The sequence below is a fragment of the Balaenoptera musculus genome, chromosome 14 (assembly GCF_009873245.2).
Source record: "Balaenoptera musculus isolate JJ_BM4_2016_0621 chromosome 14, mBalMus1.pri.v3, whole genome shotgun sequence".
Classification (NCBI taxonomy): Eukaryota; Metazoa; Chordata; class Mammalia; order Artiodactyla; family Balaenopteridae; genus Balaenoptera; species Balaenoptera musculus.
In genome coordinates, this window is record NC_045798.1 from 4993279 (window position 1) to 5008453 (window position 15175).

The window sequence follows — 15175 nt, forward strand, 5'->3', positions numbered from 1 at the left end:
ATAAATTGCACAGTGTTGTCCAATATTTTTCACCTAAAATTGGACACCTGCAATACAATTTTTGAAAGTTTTAAAAATTTAACTGTAACTGATCTTCAAAGTACACAAATCAGAAGAGAAGAGCTTGATGAATTATTACATAGGGAACACAGATGTACAACCTTCACTTGGGTCAATAAATAAGGCATCAGGAATGTCTCCAAATTCCCTGTGGTTTGCCTTCCTGGTCCTTACCCACAATCACTGCCCCAGGTCCCATATCCCAACACCCTAGGTCAGTTCTATCTGTTTTGAACTTTTCATAGATGGAATCATCACAGTATATATTCTTTTACTGCCTGGCTTCTTTCATTCCGAATTCACTTGGTAAGAGCCGCCTCTCTTCGGAGTATATCAGTGGTGGGTTCATTTTCACTTTGTACATGATGTATTTATACTCAGCACCTTTTATCTTTGGTATATTTGAAATATACCAAAATGTATTTTAACCCATTATACTGAGCATTTGGGTTTGTCTGATTTGGAGATATTTTAATCATCCTGCTAATAACGTTCTTGTGCGTGTGTTTTGGTGCACATGTGAAATTGCTGGGTTAGAGGTTATAAATATGTTTCATTCAGATAACACCAAATGGTTTCCTACAATGCTTGGACTAGTTTTGACTTCCACCAGTAGAATATGAGAAAACCAGTTACTCAAAATCCTCACCAATACTGAGTATTTGGCTTTCAAATCTTTAGCTATGTTGATAGGTTTTAACCTGTATATCATGACAAATGAGGTTGAAAACACTTCCATATATTTTTTGATTGTGGATATCAACCACCCACTCTCCAATATTTAAAAGTGCTATTTCAAATAACAACAAAAAATAAAAAAGAAACAACAACAACAACAAAACAAACAAAAAAGAAAAAAATACAAAAACAAAAGTGCCTTTTTAAGAATTCTGCCATTTTTCTAATGGGTTTTAAATGTCTTTTGCTTATTGATTTGTAGAAATCTTATATGTCTCAGATATGAGCCTTTGGTTGATTTTATATGTGCAAATATTTTCTCTCACTCTGTGGTTTAACTTTCCATGTTCTGAATGTGGTCTTTTAATAAATAGAAGTTCCCAGTTTTAATGTAGTCGAAATCATCAATGCTTGTGTGCATTGCTTATTATGTCTGGCTTAAGAAATCTTTGCTTAGGCAAACAGCAGGTTTTCTTATAGAAATCCTGTGTCTTACCTTTTGCCTACAGCTCTGCAATTCACATGAAACTGATTTTTGTATATGGTGTGAGGTAATGATCATGATTTTTTTTCTAGATGCTGTCTGAAGAACCCAACACCATTTATTGAAAAGAGTCCCTTTCCCCACCACACTGCAGGGTCACGTTTGCCACCAGTCAAGGGTCCCTAAATGTCCAGATCTGTTTCCAGGAGCTCTATTCTGTTTCATTGGTCTGTTTATCTTTCCCTGCACCAATACTGTACTGATGCAATAACTAAAGCGTTTTATTAAATCTGATAGTTTCTCCAAAGTCACCTGTTTTCTTAAAGATTTTCTTGCCTATTCCAGGTTCCTTGTAGTTTCACATAAATTTTATTTTTTTTTATTTTAAAATTATTTATTTATTTATTTGGTTACACCAGCTCCTTAGTTGCAGCAGGTGAGCTCTTTAGTTGCAGTATGTGAACTCTTAATTGTGGCTCGCATGTGGGATCTAGTTCCCTGACCAGGGATCGAACCTGGGCCCCTTGCATTGGGAGCGCAGAGTCTTATCCACTGTGCCACCAGGGAAGTCCCCTCACATACATTTTACGATCAGCTGATTAAATACCTTCTGGGATTTTGATTGACATTATATATAACTGTATTAACATGTTTGCAATATTAAGACTTCAATCCATGAACCATGGTATATCCCATTGGACATCCCTTCTTTAATTTATCTGAATGGTGCTTTATAGCTTCCATCGTAGAAGTCTTGAATATCTTTCATTAGATTTAGTCTTCATTATCTTCTCTCTTTATTCTATTTTAAATGGAAACATTTAATTTCATTTTCTAAGTGTCTGTTACTGTGATACAAAAACATGATTGATTTTTTTATATTGATTTGGTATGCAAGTTACCTGACTAAATTTACTTATTGATTTTATTTATTTATTTGTTTATTTTTGGCTGTGTTGGGTCTCCATTGCTGCCCACGGGCTTTCTCTAGTTGTGGTGAGCAGGGACTACTCTTCATTGTAGTGTGCGGGCTTCTCGCTTTGGTGGCTTCTCTTGTTGTGGAGCACAGGCTCTAGGCATGCGGGCTTCAGTAGTTGTGGCATGCAGGCTCAGTAGTTGTGGCTCGCAGGCTCTAGAGTGCAGGCTCAGTAGTTGTGGTGCACGGGCTTAGTTGCTCCGCGGCACGTGGGATCTTCCTGGACCAGGGCTCGAACCTGTGTCCCCTGCATTGGCAGGTGGATTCTTAACCACTGCACCACCAGGGAAGTCCTTACTTATTGATTTTTTAAAATCTCTATATTCTTTTAGGTATTCTGCATATACAATCGTGCCATCTGCAAATAATAACAGTTTTATTTCTTCATTCAATCCTTAAATATATTTTTTTCTTTTTATTTATTCATTAGATTGGCTTGGACTTCTGCACAATGGTTAATACAAGTGGTCATACTGGGCGCCTTTGTCTCATTTTCAGACATAGAAAGACAGCTTTCAATATTTTGCCATTAGGTATGACTTGCTGTAGGTTATATTTTGTGGATATTCTATCACAGGTCAGTATACTTTCCTCCTATTTATGGTTTTACATGTTTCCTTTTTACATCATGGACATGTGGAAATTTGTCAGATTTTTCTCCATCTATTAAGATAATTATAAAATTCTCTCTCTCTCTTTTTTTATTTTTATTTTTCCTTTTTGGCCGTACTGCATGGCATGTGGGATCTTAGTTCCCTGACCAGGGATTGAACCCATGCCCCCTGCAGGGGAAGCTGGGAGTCTTAATCACTGGACCACAAGGGAAGTCCCCCAAATTTTTCTATTTTATTTGCTGATAATTTTGTGTCCTTTTTCCCATTCAAAATTTTAGAAAATATTTTACTAATATTATAAACTAGCCATAAATATTTCATTTTTATTTTTTTAAAAATATCTTCACGTTGAAATACTTTTAATAAAAATATGAAATCATCCCTTCTCTCACAATTCAACCCCCAGAGGTTTTCACTCTTTATCTTTCGGTGCAGAATCTTCCCAACTTTTCCCTATAGGGGTCCAATTTTAAAGGGAATTATTAAACATATGATTTACTTTCTTCTTCGCATAGTTCTCCTTGAGGATATTGCTGTAGCTAAATCTATATTTGATCCCCTGATAGAGAAACATATATTTTTAGTTTGTGATTTTTCTAGATTTAGTAAAGACCGTTATATAAAAAGTTATATAACTATCTGGCAAAAAACCAAATGAGCTCTTGAGCAAACTCATCAATCAGTTAAATTAATACCAGTCAGCTGAATCTGGTAAACTGATATTTTTAGCCTCCAAATTGAAATGCTTTAATAGATTGTTTTAAAACCACAGACATATTCATTGGATCAGCTAGAGATTTAATGCAGCATAGAGGAAATAGCATGGGCTCTGGAATCCTTCATTCATCCATCTTTCCAACCGGTGTTGGGCCGCGCACCACGTGTCAGGCATCTGGGTTGCTGGGGAGAGAGGGGTGAACAGCACAGCTGTGGCACCCACCTTCACAGAGGTGAAGACAAAAATGAACCTCAGCAGTGCCAAATATTGCTAGACTGATCTGGGAGCACACAGCACACACATTCGGGAGGGAAAATGGCCTTAGACTAATGGAATCTGGAAACATATTGGGGATAGATCCCGGAGGTTCACATTAAATCCGGATTTTGTCCTAACAGCAGTGAAGTCACGCAGCCCATCTTACACAGGGCAATGATGCAGTCATGTTCCAATTTGGAATGGACCGAAAGTTCCTTCCCATTCTCTGGGGCCATTGTAATAGGCCAGGTGACAAACAATGGAGCCTGGATTAACGTTAGGGCCGCGAGCATGGTGATAAGAGAAACACGGCTAGGAGGTGGAATTGACTAGACTTCATGATCAGATAGAGAAGCGAGGAGAGAGAGAGAAGATCAAAGACAACATCCAGATCGTTCCCATGAACAGCTGGGTGTGTGCCAGATCCGGGAGCTGCCTTATGGGGTCAGCAAAGCCCGCGTGGATAGGGCCTTCCATCGCGGGGGGAGACCGGTGAGCTCAACAGCACCTGTGAACCCTTCCCACCACCCAGGGCCATCATCATAACCGTAACTAGTCTCAGAAAACACGCCCTATCCACCTGCTATTTCCTTAAATGCTTAACCAAAGCGAGCTCAAATATTCCTGACCACGATCCCATAGGATAGGAACAATTTCCTGCCATTTTACGGATAAGATTGCTAAAGCACACAGCAATCATGGGATGACCCAAGGATGCCTAGTTAGCCTATCTGCTAAGCTGAGCTTAGAAAGCTCACAGCAGGTTATATACCTTCCCTGTTCTCCATCACCTCTGCTGGAAGGGAGGGTCGGACCCACCATGGAAGATGTGAGGATAAAGGGAATCTAATAGTAACACCGGCCTGAGACCATGGCTGTGAGCCTTAGATGAATCCACGCCCAGAACAGGGTGAGCGCGCAGGGAAGGAAGCCTCATCGTCGTGCACCTCACCTTGGAGCGACCACACCCGGCACCCGCAGAACATTACAGAGGCTCCTGCCAATGGTAGGTCCCGTGGGAGCGCTGTGGAGCTCCCACACCTGCCAAGGGACACTGGGGATGTGTCTCTGCACCTCTGGGCCTCAGTTTTGCCACCTGTAAACTGGGTCGCAGCATTCCTCCCGCTCAGGGTGGCCGGGGAGTTTAAGTAGGTTCCCGGCCTAACACTTGGAGCCTGGAGTAGGGGCTCAGTGGCTGTCAGTCACTGTGGACTACCCTGGGCCAGCAGGGGCAGGTGAAACACGCAGAAATGTAGGACCAGGCCTTGCAGCCACCCTGAGATAAGGGGGACAGGGAGTTAACAGCTGTCCAAATAGTTCTTTAGTTCGAAAAGCCACTGGTTACTTCTGCCCTTTCTCTGCCTGAAGCCGCATGCAGGTCAGGTGTGATCAAGAACTTATCTTTAGCTGCCCAGAGGCCTTTCAGCTCCAAATGAAGTAGGCTAGGGGAGTAAAGGATTAATTCACAGTAATTAATTACAGACAGTTTTTTTTTAAAGGAGGGCACAATTTAAGGTTGAGGAAACATATGGAGTGACATCACACTTAGTTTCTGGAACTTTTACATAATATGAACCACCTTCCAGGGTCAGGACTAGGGTGAGGCACCCAGGACTCAAAACTTAAGGAGGCACCCAGTGCTCAGTTGCCTGCCTGCACCTGCCCAGCCTGAAAGCAAGTGACTCCTTAAATTTTCACCCTGGGGTGTGGAGAAAAGGGAAGCTTCTTACACTGTTGGTGGGAATGTAAATTGATACAGCCACTATGGAGAACAGTATGGAGGTTCCTTTAAAAACTAAAAATAGAACTACCATATGACCCAGCAATCTCACTCCTGGGCCTATACCCTGAGAAAACCATAATTCAAAAAAGATACATGTGCCCCAATATTCATTGCAGCACTATTTACAATAGCCAGGACATGGAAGCAACCTAAATGCCCATCAAAAGAATGGATAAAGAAAATGTGGTACATATATACAATGGAATATTGCTCAGCCATAAAAAGGAATGAAATTGTGCCATTTGCAGAGACGTGGATGGACCTAGAGACTGTCATACAGAGTGAAGTAAGTCAGAAAGAGAAAAACAAATACCGTATAATATCGCTTCTATGTGGAATCTAGAAAAATGATACAGATGAACTTCTTTGCAAAGCAGAATTAGAGACACAGACGTAGAGAACGGACATATGGCTACCGGGCGGGGGGGGCGGGGGAGGGGATGGGTAGGATGAATTGGGAGAATGGGATTGACATATATACACTACTATGTATAAAACAGATAGCTAATGAGAACCTACTGTATAGCACAGGGAACTCTACTCAGTGTTCTGTGGTGACCTAAATGGGAAGGAAATCCAAAAAAGAGAGGTTATATGTATACGTAGAGCTGATTCACTTTGCTGTACAGCAGAAACTAACACCACATTGTAAAGCAACTATACTCCAATAAAAATTAATTAAAAACAAACAAAACAGAAAAAAAAAATTGCACCCTGGGGACTTGCTTGCTGGCCCTAGTCTGGCCCTGGCCACCGTCATTGAGTTAAACTTGTCACATGATTGGTCTCAGCAAATTGCTCAAGCTTCATTGCTGCCAGGAGAGAAATAAAAAGATAGTCTTACCCCCTTGTCTCCGACCAAGACCGAAGGCCTGATTCTCTCTACCTGCTACTATCTCCACGATGCTATCCACAGATTTTCTTAAATCCCCACAGAGTGATTTCCTCACCCTGATCTTAGCTGCTGACATGCACTCCATAAAACTGCAGAGTGGATCCCAGGCTGTAACAAGGTCCTATTCTTCTTTGCCTTGTGGAAGGGCTTGAACGATGAAACCAGCTGAGCTCTTTGGATTTGCAGGGTTCCCTTGTGGAAAGGACCCTTTTCCTCCAAGGCACTTCGCATTGGAGACCACATCGCTTACAGCTGGGTGACAACTTGAAACTGATTCCGCCAGGGTCAGAGTCACCTTGATATGTGTATACGTAGACATGGAGTCACCATGCTGACAGTATCAGTAAAGAGTCCAATATGTGACCACTCTCTATGTAGCAGACACTGGGCATTTTCACTGTGACCATGACCTTGGGTCCAAAGGGAGGTGCTACTATTATTGCCGTATTATAAATGTAATAGCAGCTAGCCAGTATGAGAGAGAGAGAGAGTGTGTGTGTGTGTGTGTTACTATTCTACGTACTTTATGTCTTTCCATTTATGGAAACTTCATAGCATCCGAGGAGGTGGGCGCTATTACTATTCCCATTTCACAGATGGGATTGAAGGAGATACATGCTTGATAGGCTGTGGAAAAGTTAAGGATTGCGTTTAATCATCTGTATTTTGTTCATGCTATAAACAGCTTCATATGTTTCCAAATTCTTTTTTTTTAATTAATTTTATTGGAGTATAGTTGCTTTACAATGTTGTGTTAGTTTCTACTGTACAGCAAAATGAATCAGCTATGCATATACATATATCCCCTCTTTTTTGGACTTCCTTCCTATTTAGGTCACCACAGAGCATTGAGTAGAGTTTCCTGTGCTATACAGTAGGTTCTCATCAGTTATCTATTTTATATGTAGTATCAATAGTGTATGTGTGTCAATCCCAATCTCCCAATTCCTCCCACCCCCCCCCCTTTCCCCTTTGGTATCCATTTGTTCTTATTCCCTTCTAAATTACCCAAAAATCGAAGTGTAAGAATCAGTCCATATGCAAACATTAAAGCTTTGTAATTTTGCAATTCCTATAGCATCATTATTCTTTTCCCTTAATAGAGAAGGTGATCAATGTTACCCGGAAGGGGAAAGCTATTGTGCAGTCCCTCCATGAGATGTGTAATCAATCACGTCAATGGGATAAAATCACAGACGTAGGCAGGCCTCAGTGACAACCATCCTGTGTTGGGATAAATATGTAAACATAAACCTGTAGGGATTGGTGCCTAAATCAGTGGGCAGAATGAATGGTTGCAGGGATTCTTTTTTTACACGGTTGTCTTTTATGAACTACCACAATCCCCAGCATCGTATCCCCTTAGTGAGTGGAAAAGACATGAGATGAGGAGATTACAAAAGTAATGGGCAGGAAAAGAACAGGGGAAAGTGGACACGGAGGTGAATGCAAGGTTGAGAAAAAGAAAATGGCCCCAACCTACCCACAGGAAACTCAAAACCCTCGTTACACTTCCTATAATAAACGTTGTCACCACACTTTATGTTAAGCTGTGGTTAACAAGGATAAACCGTAAGTACTCACTACCAGAGAATCATAATTTGAGGTTTGTTCCAATATATTATTCATAAGTTCCACTTAAGCGAACTGAATATACGTTCTCTCACAAACATAAACTCAAGGGCAGAAGAATGTTTAGCTGAAGACCTTGGACACTCTCGTACTGAGCTGAAGGATTGCCACATGACTGATTGGCGTTCCTGTTTCACATGTGAAATTTCTAAGACACGTGCCCTGCCATCTAATTCCCTTGCACCTCAAAATGAGATCATGTATGTAATATATAACATTTGTCATATGTTTTAAGCCATTAAATTGGCAGTGATTTTTCCCAGCAGCAGTGGAGAGCTAAGAAATACAGCACTAAGCCCTCCAAGAGGCTGATCATAGCCCGGCCTTTAACTAACATCACAGCAGACACCAACCACCCCACAGTGATGCCTGCATGCCGAGTAGGGGAAATCAACAGGGAAATCCATTGTCAGAAATCATTTCAATTTTATAATAAGTTCCATTTATATGTATGTAACCATAATCACGTATATGTCTATGTGACTTCAAAATGTACTATGAGCTTTTAGACACAGGATTATAAATACATTTGCCAAGGTATAGAAGCAGGGATTTTCATTCTTATTTTGCAGGTGAGAAGATCGGGGCCATGAGGAATTAAGTATTGATAGTTTCTAACCACAGTCAATGTATCGTTGGTTCTCAAATACGCCGCTTGCTTTGCACTTGCTTCTGCCTGGATCGGATCGGGGTTTCCCCAGATTTTGCATAGGGTCTTTCTCAGCCCTCGAGTTTAAAATAAAATATCACCTCCTCCTGCGGACCCTCCCTGACCCCCATCTTCATAAAATCACACATCCTTCACTCACTCCTGATGCCCTAGAGACGCTCTGTTCCATCACTCTGCCTTCTTGTTGGAACAGTACATCATTCGTTAAAATTATTTATGTGTTTATCACCAGGTACCCACAATATTGGAACATGGGCTCCTATGGGCAGGGATCGTTTTTTGGTTTTTTTTTTTTGGCTGTGTTGGGGTCTTCGTTGCTGCGTGTGGGCTTTCTCTAGTTGCGGCAAGCAGGGGCTACTCTTCGCTGCGGTGCGCGGGCTTCTCATTGCTGTGGCTTCTCTGGTTGTGGAGCACGGGCTCTAGGCGCGCGGGCTTCAGTAGTTGTGGCGCACGGGCTTAGCTGCTCCGCGGTATGTGGGATCTTCCCGGACCAGGGCTCGAACCTGTGTCCCCGGCATTGGCAGGCGGATTCTTAACCACTGTGCCACCAGGGAAGCCCTGGGCAGTGATCTTATATGCTGTATTCACGATTGCCTCTGTCACTCAGAACAGGTTCATTGCAAGAAGATGCCGGATAAAAGGCTTGTCAAAATGAGCAACAAGGCAGACGTTCATACATTACCTCTGTTGAGTACAATGCAGAAGAGGGAGACGGGTATAGGCTCTGGAGTCAGACTGCTGGGTCCCCTTGCCAACTCCACTTGCCAGGTCTGTGCAACCCTGGGAATTTGCGTCAACTCTCTGAAGCTCTGGTTTCTCATGTATAAGTGGTGTATACCTCGTACCTAGCTCCCAGGCTTGCTGTGAGGATACCCCGAGATAACTCTCACACAGTGTGCTTTGCACACTGCCTGGCCCATATTAAAGTCCAAGGTGACCTCTTGCCACTGCAGGCTGTTGCTTACAGAGAGGGCTCACGGAGCTAGAGAGAATAACACACAGCAGCTGACTGGATCATTGTCCAAATGCCCCCCTCTTTCTGTAGGTGTTATGTACACTCTCGTCCTTTGCCTTGTGGCTTTGAAGTCCCCCCTACTAGAGGAGAACCATATTTCTCCACCTTACTGATGCCAAGTTTGGCCACGTGACTTGCTTTGGTGGATGGAATGTAGACAGGAGAAGCAGCAGGACCCCGAGCTGGGATGAAGCTCCAGGAAGCGACCCCACTCTCTCGTTTTCCTGCGATTACTAGGAGAAGAGCTTGCCGCCATTTCCTCTTTGGGCATTTATTGCGCCTTGACTCAGCTTGACTCGAAAAGTTTCAGGAGACAAGTCTAATAAAAAACACCTGTTCTGGAATGGACTTCAATTATTTTCTGCATTTTTATATTTTCCCATGTGAATTATACTCATCAGTTCTTTTTTTTTTTTAAGATTACTTTTTTAAAAAATTTTTATTTATTTATTTGGCTGCACCGGGTCTTAGTTGCGGCAGGCGGGCTCCTTAGTGGCAGCTCAAGGGCTCCTTAGTTACGGCTCGCTGGCTCCTTAGCTGTGGCATGGGAACTCTTACTTGCGGAATGCATGTGGGATCTAGTTCCCTGACCAGGGATTGAACCCAGGCCCCCTGCATTGGGAGCATGGAGTCTTATCCACCGTGCCACCAGGGAAGTCCCTCATCAGGTCTTTTGTTGCGAGTGACAAGCCCATCTCAGATGCATTTCAGCAAAAAGGGAAAGCCTTGGTTCATGTGCCGAATGAAAGAAGTGATTCAGGTAAAGTCATTGCTTCAGGCATGGCTGGATCCTGGGCCCAAGGGATAGAAGATGTTCTTTTTCTGTCTCTTCATTGCTTAGCTCCCCCCACCCAGGCTACAAAGACTGAGGGGGAAGTGGGAGGAGGCCTTGAAGAAGCATCTCCATGGTATTGATACAAAGGGAGCAGAGGATGGGAAACAAGATGGTGAGAGGCCCAAAGAATAGGTGCTCTGTCTACTCCTCAAACCTGGAGAGGCCTGGAAAAAAGAAACCTTGCTGGAGGAAAATATCATTCAGATCGCTAAAGGAAATTTGCACCAGCAATCGTGAGGCTCTTTAGAGGCATAGTAAAAAGAGAGTTTTATTGCCATATGCAGTTGTCAAAACAGGGTGTCTTCTCTGGTTCCCTTGCAGGTGAGTCCATTGCAAGGACAGTCCGCAGTTCTGTCCTTCAGGTCTTCAGACATCCACGTGCAAGAAGCTTTCATATGCGACCAGCTGTTATGGGCTGAACTGTGTTCCCCCCAAATCCATAGGTTGAAGTCCTAACACCCAGTGCCTCAAAACGTGACCATATTGGGAAATAGGTTCATTGCAGACGTAATTACTTAAGATGAGGCCATTAGGGTGGGCCCTAATCCAATATGACTGGTGTTCTTATAAGAAGTGGAAATTTGGAGATAGACACACACAGAGTGCCATGTGAAGGTGAAGGCTGGGGTTGGGGTGATGATTCTACAAGCTAAGGAATGCAAACGATGACTAGCAAACCAGCAGCTGGAGGAGAGGCCTGGAACAGACCCTCCCTCGGAGCCTCCACAGGAAACCAACCCTGCCCACACCTTGACCTTGGACTTCTATCCTCCAGAACTGTGAGAGAAGACATTTCTGTCATTTAAGCATCTGTGGTGCTTTATCACAATGAATCTCAGAAACTAATGCACCAGCCGAGGAGATACGAAGCTGGATGTGAGATGAACAGATTCCCAGGGTCAAAACACTAAGGGTAAACCCAGGGTCCATCACCCACTGCTATTGGCCTTTGTCCGTCCCCTTGAAGCATCTCAGTGGAAATTGGATAGAGCGAGATTATGCTACAGGAGCTGGCAGCACGTAACAGCAGCATGCGAACCGCTAAAGCTGCGTCAATTGTCCTCAGACATTTTCTGTGATTAAGAAATCAACTTGGGGAAGTCAGCTGATAACGAGCAGCCTACAAAACAAAGGTTTTGCAAAATATCATTAAATTGTCACAGGCTAGCTGTTTCCACAATTATATACAATACTTCTGTGATGTTAGCCCAAACCAGGCAAAGTAATCTCCTCGCGCAAAATGTACGTGATTAATAAAAGATGAACATTTTTATTCAGCCGTTCTTGCCCTTCCAAATACTAATTATATTTATTCCTTTTTATTCATGCAAAGTTTTGTTATATAAACGTAATCATGGTTTAGTAAATCCATGACTGTGTGCAGAACAGCAATGTTGATCACATCTCTTCAGCTAAGACTTGCAAAGTGTTTCATTAAAATGATGTTCTGCCCCAAGGTTCACCCAGTGAATTGAACGTGTGACAATAGAATAATGCCACATGCATACCAGGTACTTTTTCCAAACCTCTTTACTTACTATCAGCCAATGTTGCTGGAAAACGTCCTTGTCCCCAAAGTGATGGGGTAAGGGGGTCAGGATGATGGCGAACACAGAAACACCTCAAGACAGAATGCACGAAAATCTTTGTTCTAGATTTTTACTTTCTGGCTTGTACTGGGAATCAAGTAATGAAAGCAACAGCCTTGCAGAAATAGTGTGCAAGAAAATGTAAAAATTGTGTAAAGGAAAATGGGTTCCACAGAACTCTTTTGTAGGTTACTTTGCAGTCATTGGGCTGGAGGCAATGTACTTAAACTCTCCCCTCCACCAGCACATCCCAGTGAGCTTGGCTGGAGGAAACACCAGGGAAGAAGGCAGGGAGGGTTGTTCAGAGATATTCATGATGCACAAAGGACCCTGTGGAGGTGAAAGGTTCCGCTGTAGCATCTTACAACACACACTGCATACGTGTTACTGGAGGGAGAAAAATGTAACAAGGTATCCAATTTCCCTCCACGTGAGAAAATCAATTACAGTTAATCCCATCTCTTTGACTTTATTCTTCAGAGCACCACATTGTGCAAAAGACCCACCAAGAAAGATTCACACTTGAGCCCATCTGCCCTGGATCCTCACTGGGAAATTGCAACTTAACCTTTTTGCCTCTGTGTGCCTACAAGGTTCTCATGAGCTGACGGTGATGTGAAAACTTGCAGGTGAAGGAAGAGGTTTGTCTTTCTGTGTAAAGGGTATGGTGGGGGAAGGCACTAATTTGCACTGCTTTTTAGGAAAGCATCTGCCAGCATCACAAGGATTTACACACAGGTCTATAAAGAGAAAAATCCAGGACAAAGGAGATTTCCTTTTTCTGGTTAAAGGCAGGTCATTCACGTAGTAGTGAAGTTTAAAGATCAAGTCAGGGAGATACACAGTAGGTTAATGATCAAACTCCTGGTTTACGCCATAGCACACCTATCACATTTTTCTATAGCAATCATCTTAAATGCATTTTTTCCCACAAACATTTATGATCTCAATATTACAGATCAGCAGATCCAGACCTACTTGAACAAACTTTTTACTATTCAAAGAATGTATCTGCCCTTTTGAGTAAGCAACCTGAGAGAACAATTCAATTTTATGTTGGTGGGATATAACCAGGTGTAGGTATAATCTAAATTTTATGGTAGCTGCTGTATAAATATTCACCAACATTTTTTTGGGGGGGGGAAGCTTTTTATTTGTGGGTAGATTTTTTTTCCTATTTTTTTGGCCACGCTGCTCGGCATGTGATGCGGGATCTTAGTTCCCTGCATAGGGATCGAACCCACGCCCCCTGCAGTGGAAGCACAGTGTCTTAACCACTGGACCGCCAGGGAAGTCCCTCGCCAACATTTTCTTTATCTCTCTAAGATGATGTAAGGTCCAGTGCAACATTCTCTCCTGTGTGAAGAGAAAACATAGCAGACCTGAGACCACACTGCTTAGAAGCCCTTGGTTGGTGTCTGGTAAAGGTATTTCCCTCTGCCTAAACTGCAAATCATATGATTTATGTTGAACACTGCTTTCCTTCTAGGAGCCTGGAATTCCGGTATGTGCCAGGCAGAGTGTGCCTATGTGACCAGCCCCCAGTAAATACCCCAGGTGCTGAGTGCCTAATGAGCTTCACTGGTAGTCAACATCTCACTCGTGTTGTCATAAATTGCTACTGGAAGAATTAAGCCCATCCTGTGTGACTCCCCCGGGAGAGGACTCTGGAAGCTTGAGCCCAGTTTCCTCCAGATACTTCCATGTATCTTTTCCCTTTGCCGATTTTGCTTTATATTTTTTTGCTGTAATAAATCACAGCCATAAGTGTGGTTATATGCTGAGTCCTGTGAGTCCTCCTAGTGAATCATGAAACCTGGGGGTGGGCTTAAGGACCCCCCCCAATACATCTCTTGTATCTGATCCCGGGGGGAAGTATTCAGTTTTTCATTATTTAATATGATATGGGTAGGTGAGCGGTACGGGTACTCATGCTATTAGTATGAGTAGTATGAGTGTCCACAGGTCCCCAAACCTACGATATAATCCTAGCACACATGTGCAGGGTACTTTACAGTGACAACAGTGAAAGTCTCTGGGGTCAACTTTGTTGGTTGCCTTCCCAACAATCATCACTCTTTCCTGATGGAGTCCCAACCTTGTCCAGATGACAACTCCTGCACAGGGCCATAAGCCCATCCTACTCCAGCTCCAGGGGTAAAACTAATTGGTGTCACGGTAAATGGTTCTCATTGGCATTGATCGGTTCGTCCATTGTCATGTGACTTGACATTTGCCAAGAAGAAGGAAGTTCTACTGGGAAGTCCTTGGTGAAGAAAAAATGCATTCATTCCATAAAAAGCCATTGGAAAGAAAAGTTTTCTCTTCTCCCAGTGAATATCATGTCTAGATGCAGTTATGTCTAGATGCTGCTACAGCAGTCTTGCTTCCTGCTTGAGGATGAAGGGAAGGTCCGGGATGGTAGACCAGAGAGACAGAAAGAGCCTGGATCCTGGATGACATCCCTGAGCTTCTGAATCAATCAACTCTGTAGCCTGTGGTCAGCTGGACTTCCTGCTGTTGAATAAGAGAAACTCGCTTTTTGCTTAAGACAACCTGAGTCAGGATTATATACTTTATTTGAAATTATGGAAACCTATAAAAATTGATATCATCCTCACTGATAAAAAAGAATCTAAGGTACATGCTGGATACAACATAGCTTGTCCATGGTAGAGCTAGGAATTGAACTTGGGTCAATTGGGCTCAGTCCCTCCACCATGAAATAGAGACCATTCTTTCTCTGAACATGTTAGCGTCTGGAAACAGCAGATTCTATTAGCACCTGGAATTCGAGAAAGACTGGCCTCATTTCTGTCCTTGGAGGATCAATGGACCTTCAAGTAGAATGTGGTTGTCTTCTTATTTTATCGCTAAACAAACTTCTTGAGTCTATTTAGGATGACAAGACATCACATGAAACATTAAAAATATCCTTAACCTAATACACAGACAACTTGTATATTCA